Source organism: Colobus angolensis, unplaced genomic scaffold, assembly GCF_000951035.1.
Source record: "Colobus angolensis palliatus isolate OR3802 unplaced genomic scaffold, Cang.pa_1.0 Scaffold288, whole genome shotgun sequence".
In the NCBI taxonomy this organism is placed as follows: domain Eukaryota; kingdom Metazoa; phylum Chordata; class Mammalia; order Primates; family Cercopithecidae; genus Colobus; species Colobus angolensis.
In genome coordinates, this window is record NW_012116132.1 from 482,117 (window position 1) to 495,322 (window position 13,206).

Below are 13,206 nucleotides of genomic sequence, written 5' to 3' on the forward strand. Positions count from 1 at the left end.
TTTGGATTTCTGAGGTCTTGAGATCATTGAGACTTGGGGTTTGAAGTGGAAACATGTTTTACCCAGAGTCTGGGAAGGCAGAGGGCTGCTAAGAGTACCTCCCTCCCTGCCTGAATGTGTAGCTGACTGCACGGGGTATAGGAAGGGCAGCAGGAGGGGCCCAGGCCAGGCTTGGCTTGTGGCAACACCACCAGCTTTGGTCCTCTGGCAAGCATTTGGGACCTTTGGAGACTCCTATCCTGGTCCAACCTTCTCTGTTTATAGAGAAAGAAATTGAGGCCAACTTTCTTGTCGAAGGTCACATGGTGATTTAATGGCAAAATTGGGACTAGAACCCAGGTATCCTGACTATCTGAAGCTATGATAGCATGCTACTTTTGCAGTTGTCCTGACTGGCTCCGGATGTTCCCCATTGCTTTCAAGACAGCTAGGCTGATGCTTCTGGGCCCCAGCCCTGAAGTATAAGCTATATCAACAAGCCACGACAAAATGTTTGATCACATTTTGTAATCCTTCTGGAGTTTCTTCCCTAGAGCCCTGCCCTTAGCTGGGTGGCCCCCTTCTCCATCTTTTGGCACTCTCTGCATTCCCTCCCTTGACTTAGCAGACCCAGCTTTCTGATTGATCGTACTCCCTGGCCTCTTGCTTTTTATATATATATTTTTTCTTTTGAGACAGGGTCTCACTCTGTCATTCAGGCCAGGGTGTATTGGAGCGATCACAGCTCACTGCAGCCTCAATCTGCCAGGCTCAAGCAATCCTCCCCACTTAGTTCCCTGAGTAGCTAGGACTACAGGTACACACCACCATGCCTGGCTAATGCTTAAAATTTTTTTGTAGAGACAGGGTCTCACTATGTTGCCCAGGCTGGCCTTGCACTCCTGTGCTCAAGCTATCCTCCTGCCTTGGCCTCCCAAGGTTCCACACTTCTTTTCTCTCTTTCTTCTGTCTCAGTACAGCATAAAAATGGGGAGTGACCAGGGATCCTTCAGACGTCAGCCCGTAAGACACCAAGACAAATAGGGACAGATTACTGAAAAGTACAATCTAAAGAAGTCCAGGCCAGGCACGGTGGCTCATGCCTGTAATACCAGCAGGATCACTGGGATCGCGGTGGCTCATACCTGTAATCCCAGGTGGATCACGTGAGGTCAGGAGTTTGAGACCAGCCTGGCCAACATGGTGAAACCCCATCTCTACTAAAATACAAAAATCATCTGGGTGCGGTGGCAGGCGTCTGTAATCCCAGCTACTCAGGAGGCTGAGGCAGGAGAATTACTTGAACCCAGGAAGTGGAGGTTTCAGTGAGCCGAGATTGCGCCACTGCACTCTAGCCTGGGTGACAGAGCAAGACTCTATCTCAAAAAATAAAATAAAATAAAATAGAAGCCCAGGGACAAATGAACCCACCTCCACTGTAGACACTGGGAGCCACATTCTCAAAATGAATAACTACAGGGAAAAGACAGAATTCTCACAAGAGGGCGTAACCTCCGCTCTTCATACATTTCTCCGGTAACACCTTTCTGATTGAAAAGAAAAAAGAAAGCTGTGCTTGACTTTTGCTCTAGTGCTTTTTAAGATCAAGCAGGAATCTTATATTCTTTCATTGCCTTCTACATTTCTTTTCCTTCTTCCCTGTCCTCTTTCTTTTTAAATTCAGATCATTTAACAGACAAGGGTCATAGCTAAAAATAAATCTTCATTGTACTGAGCTACCTATGATGTAATTTAGTGTATTCTTAGGTCTCCAGAGTCAACACTCCAGGCATGTAGAAACACACAGGAGAATAAAACCTCAGTTCCCAGGCAGCTTCCAGAAGCTGTGGTATTGCTGTGGCCTGAGGCCTGGATTTTCCCAGGGGATAGGTATCCATATAGTTTGTGCCCTTCCATATCACTTTTCATTCAGAGGTCTTACCTGGATTGGTAGCCAAGCATTGATACTCACACTTCCCCAAAGAGGTAAATTTTAGTAGGAAACTGAAGGAAACTGAGACCCAACAAAATGAGGCGACTAGGCTGAGTGACTGGGGAAGTTTCCAGCCAAGTCAGATATAAAATTTGTACTGTGAAAAACTTTTATTTGTTTTTTGGTAAATACTGCCAAAAAACAGTATTGCCATGATCACTGCCATGATCACTCCATGCAGTGGGTTAAACTTGTAAGGGAAATAAATTCTGTGGTATCAGCTCAGAACAGAACATATTGGGAATGCATAATAGAAAAACAGTACTCTCACTCAGCTTCATAACTCCAGCAAATTTGTGGATTAGGGTTAACCAAGTCTGGAATTCCAGAACTCAAGTTACCCAAGTGTGGCAGGCCAGGGGAATTTCTACTAGCTGGATGGGAAATCTTCAAAGTCAGCATTTATTTTCATCTGCACTCAATATTTTGGCCCAATATGTAAGTTACTTGCTTTCCATTCTTGTGTTGATAAGGAGCCTAAAAGCCTGGAACAGAGAAAGGAAAAGTTGGTCTCCACTTGGGTCTAAATGTGATCATCAGTCATGGAAAATGCTGACTGACCATTCCCACTCAGCTTCTCATGCTTGGCACTAAGAGACACTGGACACCTTGGGCTGCAATGACTGCATTGTGCGTTTGTCACTTTACCATAAGCTGCATGAGTCCCCAGCTGTCTGTGTTAAAATGCTCCATCTTCCCAACAGCCACGTGTCCCTTGAAGGCAGGAATTCTTTTACGTTTCTTCTGCAGCTCTCATGGTATACCATGTTGCTTATTCTTTTTTTTTTTTTAATTTTTAAAAAATTCTTTTTAAATTTATTTATTTTTCGAGATGGGGTCCTGCTATGTTGCCCAGGCTGGTCTCAAACTCCTGACCTCAAGACATCCTCCCACCTTGGCTTCCCAAAGTGTTGGGATTACAGGCATGTGACACCATGCCCAGCCCATGTTGGTGTTCTCTCTGTTAGGACCCACCCAGGGAAGCAGAACCATGTGTAAGTTTTGAAGGATATATTAGGCAATGGTGGGAGAAGCTGAGGAAGGGCGCATGACAAGGAGTTAAAGGATCAGTCACAAGCCAGCCTTCCTGAAGCACTGGTGTGGATGGAACAAAGTTTGCCAAGGAATATGGGTAGCTAGGCACATCCAGTTGCTGAAGTGGGACCGTGAAAGTAGAGCTGGTAGAAAAGTCTATGTTTCTGATGGTGAGCCTGGCCCCACTAATGGTCTTAGGAAGAGTTGGTGGATGTGGAATGGGAAACTGAACAAGCTGGAACCCACCAGCACCCCTGCACCTGCCAGCCGCAGCATCAAACCACAATGACCTTCAGAGAGTAGTGGCTGTTGCTTTACTTCCACCTTCCTAATCTTGCACAAATTTCTCTTTTGACCAACTCTCACCCAGAGGCATACAAAGAAAGGAACTTGAGAAAACCATTCCAGTTAAAGCAAGTCAACCCAGCACAGTCCAAAATCCGTGCAGGTATGTACTAGTTGCTCAGAACTCATTCAGTTTCCAACATTGTAAGAAAAGTCCTGATCTAAAGTCAGGATATCTAGGACTTCTGGTCATAGTTCTACCTCTAAAAATGTGTCCTGGGCTAAAATGTTAACCTCTCTACCCCTCAGGTCCTTAGGGAAAGAAAACAATGACTCATCAACTCTTAGAGGGTGTATAAAGAAGTGGAGGAGTTAAAATGTTAGCAATGAAACTGTCAAACAGTACACAGGGGGGAGAAAAAAAGAAACTTCCATCCAGAGGTTCTAAAAGATGCTAGATTCTGTAATGTTATTTTCTCTGATTTTCCTACTGTGTGTGTAAAGCATGTTTATTCACAGCTGAGTCTCCCTGCTAAAGCATAGGTTTGAAAATGAGAAATTCTAGGCTGGGTGTGGTGGCTTACACCTGTAATCCCAGCACTTTGGGAGGCTGAGGCGGGTGGATCATCTGAGGTCAGGAATTTGAGACCAGCCCGGCCAACATGGTGAAACCCCGCCTCTACTAAAAAAATACAAAATTAGCCGGGCGTGGTGGCAGGCACCTGTAATCCCAGCTATTCAGGAGGCTGAGGCAGGAGAATCGCTTGAACCCAGGAGGCGGAGGTTACAGTGAGCCGAGATTGCATCACTGCATTCCAGCCTAGTCAACAAGAGTGACATTCCATCTCAAAAAAAAAAAGAAAAGAAAGTGAGAAATTCTAGTTATTTTTTCCTGTAACTATAATCTCGGTGTGCTATGAAATTTGGAACAAGTCATTAAACCATTTTTTGTCACCATTTACTTATATACAGAGTGGGATTAATAATAGTCTAACAACAGTGATTGACCATTAGCTAAGTCCTTTAAAGAAATGAAGTCTCCAACATTTGTTGCGTCAAGGCCCTGCAGAGCTGTATGAGCTTCAGCTCGCTGTGTTCTGCTAGACCCAGGGCTTGCCTCTGTTATCTCCAACAGATAAGATCATGCCAGAGCACATGAAGTCAGCACTCGCCCCATTTAACCTTAAGTCAACACTACAGGGTTTGCTTCCTTTTACCAAGTACTAGCATACATAGAAAAACAATCAGTTTCCTGGTTCCAGTCTGATCTGCTGCAAAGAACAAAGAAGGGCCCGCCTTACTTTATCCACTGGATAAAGGGAACAGGGAGCCAAAAAATGATGTAGGAGATGGTGCCAGGCTAGGGTTGAGGAAACAGGACAGAACCCAGGAATTTGCTTTCTCCCTGGACCTACTACTTTCTACAGAGGGTCAGAGAGTTCGGCCAGAAACCTCCTCCAAAACCAAGGTTATGTGTGTGCCTCCTTAATTAGAAAAACAGGCCAGACACAGCAGCTCACACCTATAAGTCCAGTACTTTGGGAGGCCAAGGTATGAGGATCACTTGAGGCCAGAAATTCAAGACCTGCTTGGGCGACATAGTGAGACCTTATAACTACAAAAATAAAAATAAAAATAAAAATAGCCAGTATATTAGTTCATTTTCACGCTGCTGATAAAAGACATACCTGAGGCCGGGCGCGGTGGCTCACGCCTGTAATCCCAGCACTTTGGGAGGCCGAGGTGGGCGGATCACGAGGTCAGGAGATCGAGACCACAGGGAAACCCCATCTCTACTAAAAATACAAAAAATTAGCTGGCGGGTCCCAGCTACTCGGGAGGCTGAAGCAGGAGAATAGCGTGAACCCGGGAGGTGGAGCTTGCAGTGAGCCAAGATCGCGCCACTGCACTCCAGCCTGGGCGACAGAGCAAGACTCTGTCTCAAAAAAAAAAAAAAAAAAAAAGACATACCTGAGACTGAGCTATTTACAAAAGAAAGACATTTAATTGGACTTACAGTTCCATGTGGCTGGGGAAGCCTAACAATCATGGCAGAACGCAAGGAGAAGCAAGTCACATCTTACATGGATGGCAGCAGGCAAAGAGAGAACTTGGGAAGGAAAACTCCCCCTTATAATAACCATCAGATCTCGTGAGACTGACTCAGTATCATGAAAACAGCATGGGAAAGACCTGACCCCATGATTCAATTACCTCCCAATGGGTCCCTCCCACAACACGTGGGAATTCAAGATGAGATTTGGGTGGGGACACAGCCGAACCATATCACCAGGTGTGGTGGCATGTGCCTGTAGTCCCAGCTACTCAGGAGGCTAAGGTTGAAGGATTGCTTGAGCCCAGGAGTTTGACGCTGTGGGGAGCCGTGATCGTGTCACTGCACTCCAGCCTGGGTAACAGAGTGAGATCCCGTCTTAAAAAAGAAAGAAAAAAAAATGACTACCCCAATTACTCTGAAGGACACAAACTTCAAACACACACACACATACACACACACACACTCTTCATGAATTTCACCCCTTAGATCTGGAGGGTTAACTTCATGGCAAACATAGGGGTTACAAAAACAGCACACCAAAATATTTCCCCCCAAGTTTTTCATTAACAACATGAGCCTTCCTAGGTCTGAGTACTTTAATGTCTATCCTTAATAATTAATAGCTGGGCATTAAAAGTTTCAGCTCTTTCTACCTAGCATCTGTAAGCGTCAACCAGAACCTACTAACAAATGTGAACATACAACATTTGAACATAAAGTAATATCTCTGGCCTTCAAAGGTGACAAAACTCAGAGTAGCATTTCTCATCCTAAGCTTCCAGCTGTTGGCCTGAGCATATTTACAAAGGTGAAGCCTGGTGCTACACCATCCACATTCTCTCCCATGCCTCTGCAGGCCAGAAGCATGCTTCAGCAAGTTGGCTGATGGTCTGAAGAGTTACATAGAGTCAAGGATAAACATATTTTGGGTTTTTTTAAACCCAGCATAAAAATAGCAGTACAAATATTTCACAATAAAAATAATCATTTCTTTTATTAGCCCTTTATTAGTTTGCCCCCTTTCTTAACTGGAAGATTTTTAAGTGACTTACAGCATTTAGGTCCAATGTCATGTTTGTTATGTTTATATAGTAACCAAAAATGCTGGATAAATATTTATGTAGTTACAAAATTTTTAACGGGCCCCAAACTTGGAATAATCCAAAAGAAACACAACGCTCCATTTTGGGCAGTTGTAAATCCCCTGTTGTCAACATAACTCGGACACTGGAAAGGAGGGAGTAAGCCTGAATGGCTCCCATATGTTTGCCGTGAGTAGGCTTCGAGGGATGGGGGTGGAAGGGAGAAAGGAGGAAGGGGCTGCCATGGCTGGCCCGCATCAAGTGTCCTGACAGTCTGGTAATGTGCAGTGCATTGTTTTGCACTTGTCAGCTGTTGCCCAGGGATGCCTGTGTGATAAATGAATAATGGGCTCCACAGGGCTCTCCTTACACTAAAAAATTCAGCGCATATGGTTCTGGCCAGTTTTCTATCCATCCTATCTTTTGGTCACTCTGGAAGCACATTTGTTCCCTGGGCCATAAAAAAGAATATTACAGCTTTTAAGAGAGAATTGAGGCCAACAATTTAGAGCATCAGTCTTTAGGGACATGACATAAAGAAATCATATGTGAAACCTGGATGCAAGATCATCTAGAAAAGTACTCAGGATCAATGGGTTGGGAGAGTGGAAATAAAGGAAAATAATTTAACAAAGGTTGCTCCCTTGAATACATAAAGACCCAAACTTACTTTTTGGTTTTATTTATTTTTTGAGACAAGAGTCTCACTGTTACCCAGGTTGGAGTGCAGTGGCACGATAATGATAGCCTCAAATTCCTGGGCTCAAGAGATCTTCCTGCCTCAGCTTCTAAAATAGCTGGAACTACAAGTGCATGCCACCAGGCCTAGCTAATTAAAAAAAAATTTTTTTTTAGCGGCAGGGTCCCAATAGGTGCTTGGGCTGCTCTTGAACTCCTGAGCTCAAGTGATCCTCCCATCCTGGCCTCCCAAAGCACTGGGATTATAACCCTGAACCACTGCACCTGTCTGGCTCAAACTTGCTCATTTTTAACTGGTAATCATTTGAGAAATTTTATGAGAGAGAGAGACAGAAAGCAGAGGATGCTCCTAGGCCTGTACATACAACAAGTTGGTTGTAGAGTCACAGTAATTTGGGGCCAGTACTCTATAAAATAGTAATAATAACTGTATCTACCTCATGAGGTTGTTGTGAGACATATCTACAGCAATACAGAAGTTGCTTAGCACAATGTCAGGCACAGAGTAAGTGGTAATCAATGCTAGCTAGTATTATTCTTCCTCAACTCTTCAGACCCTCACTGCAGGGAAAGAGTTAATTTTAGCCATATTTAGCTGGAATGACTAGAAAAATTGAGCAGAAAATCTTTCCAAAAAGTTTTGACTTGGAGAAAGGAGGTTTATGGTTCTGTTCCCTGAAAGCTATGGCCTAGCAGGGGACAGTCTCTGCCCAGCAGGAGAGAAACCCTACCCTCACTAAGGCTAACTTAGCAGAATGCTGGTCTCTTAAGAATGGAGGCTGGGAGGGCCTTTTGGTCTTTGGATGGTTCAAAGCATTTCTCAAAGCTTTGCTAGTGGGGCAAGAAATACTCAGTAAAATCTGAAATAGTCCCTACCAGGGCCGACGGCCAACAGCTGTGGGAATGGCAGCTGCTGTGACCCACATCACTGCACCTGACCCAGGCATGGGGATCCCTGACAAGTGGTCATGAGAGTCTCACATTTTTAATCTGTCTGGAAGCCAATGAGAAGTGTAAGGAAGCCAGATTCTGATCCCAAACAGTGGCATCCAATCAATGTGCGTAAATTTCTCATCGTGATCCCTTCCTCCTTACCATGGAGTGGAGAGAAAGGGAGAATTCCCACAGTTTGGCAATATGAAAGGACTATTCTGTAATCTTATTTTCAGGACAGTTTTCCTTCCTTTTAAAAATTCAGGTTGGTAACTCACGCCTGTAATCCCAGCACTTTGGGAGGCCGAGGTGAGCAGATCACGAGGTCAGGAGATCGAGACCACAGGGAAACCCCATCTCTACTAAAAATACAAAAAAATTAGCCGGGCATAGTGGTGGGCACCTGTAATCCCAGCTGAGGCAGAGAATTGCTTGAACCCAGGAAGCAGAGCTTGCATTGAGCTGAGATCACGCCACTGCACTCCAGTCTGGGTGAAAAAGCGAGACTCCATCTCAAAAAAAAAAAAATTCATATAAATTTCTCATCAGAATTGCATTCTATACCTGGGGCCCTCTGAATACTGCTTTGAATGTTGAACATCATTTGAGGTGAAATAATGATGCTAACTCACATTTATTAAGCATTTACAATATGTCTTGCACCCCTGCAGGCACTTTATATCTATTTAATTTAATCTTATAAAGCTTATCTCTAATATCAAGGTTACATACTAGTGAGTGCCAAAGGTGGAATCCAACTCACCTTTTTCATTTCTTTTCTTTTCTTTCTTTTTTTTTTTTTTTTTTTTTGTGATGGTCTCACTCTGCCACCCAGGCTGGAGTGCAGTGGTACGAGTTTGGTTCGCTGCAACATTCGCCTCCTGGGTTCAAGCGACTCTCTTGCCTCAGCCTCCCGAGTAGCTGGGATTACAGGTGTGTGCCACCAGGCCCAGCTAATTTTTGTATTTTTAGTAGAGATGAGGTTTCACCATGTTGGCCAGGCTGGTCTTTAACTACTGACCTCAAGGGATCCTCCTGCCTCAGCCTCTCAAAATTCTGGGATTACAGGTGTGAGCCACCGTGCCTGGCCTAACTCACCTTTTTCTTTATAGAAAGCTGCCTGGTTTTTGAAGGAAGTCTTGAAATATTTTTTTCTCTTAAAAGTATTTTATAAAGTCTTTTGATTATAAAAATAATGTATGCTCATAATAGAAATTTTGGAAAATGCAAAATGTGTAAATAAGTAGCAATTCTACTACTCCACACATAACTGCTGTTAATATTTTAAATTTTCCTAAGGTATTTTTCTGCACATATATTGATAATATTTCTTTTTTCTCCAAATTGTTATCTTAAAACTTTTAGACTTTCCAAAGATTTTTTGAACTTCTTTGAAATACCAGAAAGCCCATCTAACCCAGTGAAGCAAGTATGGACTTTTGAAGTTCAAACGTAGTTTGGAAAATTAACCACACGGTTTCCAAGAGGAAATTAAAATTGGCAAAATGCCCTTTTTCACCCTGATAGGGGCTTTAAATGCCTGACCATTTGTTTTGTTGGCAGCAGGACCACTTTTTCGTGGCAACCAATGACTATTAGTGCCAATAAAAGTTCTTAAACCCCTTACAGCATTAATCATGCTCCAGATGTTACAAAAGTTGAGTGACTGAAAATGTACATACATTAAAGTCTTCAGCTGCTGCCTCAAGGTCAGGGGGATTTCAGCTTCATTCTCTTAATTCAGAGTTAAGCCAGACCCCATCAGTGAGATTTCAGCCTCATTATAAACCACAGAGGCTTCATTTTGCATATATTTCAGTATTTTCTATTTTCCTTTGGCCACTCTCATAGTGTATGTGTTCCTTTAAAACATCTCCTATTTGATGAATAGTCCTTCCTAGGGCCCTTTTGTAGGCATGAGAGATTATACTCTGTTTGGATTCTATCTTTGCCCCTGAGATACCAACCAGTAGCATTCTTCCCACTTTGTCTGATCAAATGGAATTATTTTTAGAAGAAGCTGCTGTGTCTGAAAGACAGCTTATAATCTTAAAAAAGCCCTTTACATTGCAGACATATGGGCTTCTTGACAGTGTGTGTCTAGAATTGCAATGTTTTCTCTGCCCGGAGGACTACCTTTGAATTCACCCTTTCTGCTTGTGTGTGTCTGTAAAAATAAACGAATTGCTTTGGCACTGAATATAGTAACTGTAGCATGCATCATTTCTGACAACTACTTCCTGAACTTCTTTCCTGAATGTTGTACGAACTTTGAAACCCCGTCTCTACTAAAAAGTACAAAAAATTAGCTGGGCGTGGTGGTGAACGCCTGTAGTCCCACTTACTGGGGAGGCTAAGGCAGGAGAATGGCTTGAACCCGGGAAGTGGAGCCTGCAGTGAGCTGAGATAGCACCACTGCACTCCAGCCTGGGTGACAGAGCTGCGGATTGGTTCTCCACAGAGCTCCTGGCACAGAGGAAAATGTACATTAGGTAGCGGTAGCAGGCTGGCGACCATGGCTTTTACACATTGCTTCACACAACCCTGTCCAGGAGTTTTACACACTCACTAAACAAGCAGAAGGCACCGTCCAATTCACTGGAGCCCCGCTGGATAAATATGGAAAGAATGTGGGAGCTATGTCATGAACCACAATGGTTTTGTGTTCTGTGTAATTTGAAGATGAGATTCCTTTGCTGTGTGTCACCTCCCATATTACCACTGTCGCCCAACATTTCGTAACCATCAACTCTTTGCCAGTGCCCACATGCAAAGATGGGTTTGTATTAAAAAATAAATGAGAACAGCACATTCTGATGTGGTGTAGTATATCAGCATTTTCCACGAAGCCTTGTCGCCAGCCTTCCCCTTTTAGGAAACAAAGGACCCATGGCAGAGCCTGCTTATCCCATTACAGCTCCTGGTGAGAAGGGCGAAGCGATGTCAGAAATAATAGAAAAGTCTTTTTCTTTGAAATATCTAGATGTTCAAAGATGGGAATGGCAGGGGGGAGAAGACTGTGCTATGCAAGTTGATCTGATTTTGTGGACCATCCATTTCCAATTGGGAAGCTCACTTACTTTCAACTTGAAGCATCGGAAAACCAGACTTACAGCAGCTTCAGCCTATAGGGGTTTATTTTTCTCATGTAACAAGAAGAACAGAAGTGGACAGTCCAGGCCTAGTCCTCAAGGACTCAGTTTCTTTCTGTCCCACCAACCTTACCATGTTGGATTTTCATCTTTGTGCTTGTTGCCTCATGGTGGTAAGATGGCTGCAGCACCTCTGGGACTTACAACTGATTTTTAAGGTAGGAGGAAGGGGACAGAACTGTATTAGTCAGATGGCCTCCTTTCATCTGGAAAGCAAAAGGTTTCCCTGAATCCTCAGCAGATTTCTGCTGTCTTCCCATGGGCCAGAACTGTGTCACATGGTCATTTTTAATAGGGCTAAAAATGAGTTTTGCCTGGGAATATTGCTGGCTTGAACTAAATTGTGGTTCTGTTAGTGCAAAAGAAGAGGAGTGGGTGGAGTTTGGTCACATACCTCACATAGCCACTCTTCTTAAGATGTTACTTAGAGGATGATAGGGACTGAGAGGAGGAGGCAGAAGCAGCATAGCGACTTCTTTGGAGGCGTAAGTGACTGTCTACATCATGTGTTTGTAGAGCCACGGGAATCACAAATAACTCTTTCGATAGGATAGCAGTCCCAAACTTTTTGTTCATATGTGAAAATCTCTGTAATGAATTGTTAGTTCCCTGTTACAATTATTATGAAAATCTGTTGTGTTTAAATTACTGGGAAAGTGTAAGTGTGACTTTTAAAAGGCAAATCTGACCATTTTGCCCAGCCCCAGCTTAAAACCCTTCAGGAGATTTCCATGGCTCTTGAGATAAAATGCACCGTCCTTGGCATGGGCTCTAGAGACCTGCAGGACACTATTTCAGCAGCCTCCTGTGTGTCTCTCTGCTCCAGGTCTCTCTCTCTCTGTCCCTCCTTCTCCCTAGAACCCTCTTTCCCCATTTGGGGCCTTGCAGCCCCTGCTCATTCTTCAGCTCTAAGATGAAGGATTCCTTAGAGAAGCATTCCCTTACCCATCAGCCTAGCTTTGGGAACCCCAATAGGAGCGCTGAGTATTCTGATCTTCTCCTTAGTATTAATTTTTAATTTTTATTTATTTTATTTTATTTTTGAGATGGAGTTTCACTTTTGTTGCCCAGGCTGGAGTGCAGTGGCACGATCTCGGCTCACTGCAACCTCCGCCTCCTGGGTTCAAGCAATTCTCTACCTCAGCCTCCCCAGTAGCTGGGATTACAGGTGCCCACCACCATGCCCAGCTAATTTTTTTGTATTTTTAGTAGAGATGGGGTTTCACCATGTTGGCCAGGCTGGTCTTGAACTCCTGATGTCAGGTGATCCACCTCCCTCAGCCTCCCAAAGTGCTGGGATTACAGGGGTGAGCCACCACTCCCAGTGGTATTTATTTTTATAATTAATTATAAAAATTAATTAATTTTCAGTTAATTGTTTCAACTCTGCTTTCCCTGCTAGAATGTTAACTTCATGAAGGCCCCCTTGTTCTTTTTTCCTACTTGATTTGTAGCACCTAGTTGGGTGCCTGCTATGTAGTAAGCACTTAAAAAATCTATATTGAATGAATGAAATGAAATTTTAAAAGTATGAAGCTGCTTTGTTGACACCACATATTGGTGCCCATCAAAATACCATCCTTGAACTGGTATTGGCCTGCAAACTGTTCACTATTCATGTGGAACAAGATAAGTACAGAAATTGAGAGGATTTAGAAACTCATAACAATTATCAAATTGTTTGTATACAATGATTAGGACATTTTTTTTCTTTTTTGAGACAGGGTCCTGCTCTGTCACCCAGGCTGGGGTGCAGTGGCACAATCAAAGCTCACTGTAACCTTGAATTCCTGGGCTCAAGTGATCCTCTTGCCTCAGCCTTCTGAATAGCAGCTGGGACTATAGGTATGAGCCACCACACCCAACTAATTCTTTTTTCTTTTTTTTAAGAGATGGGGGTCTTGCCGGGCGCGGTGGCTCAAGCCTGTAATCCCAGCACTTTGGGAGGCCGAGGCGGGCGGATCACGAGGTCAGGAGATCGAGACCATCCTG

At 43.7% G+C, this 13,206-nt stretch overlaps 1 long non-coding RNA gene across 1 annotated transcript in view; it reads left to right on the plus strand.

Annotated features, from left to right (window-relative positions):
• The first annotated feature begins 10,870 nt into the window (after positions 1-10,870).
• LOC105516677 overlaps positions 10,871-13,206 on the plus strand; it is a 59,238-nt gene continuing 56,902 nt past the window's right edge. Inside the window, exon 1 of the long non-coding RNA XR_001002529.1 lies at positions 10,871-11,372. This is a non-coding gene — a long non-coding RNA (uncharacterized LOC105516677). The remainder of the gene's footprint in view (positions 11,373-13,206) is intronic.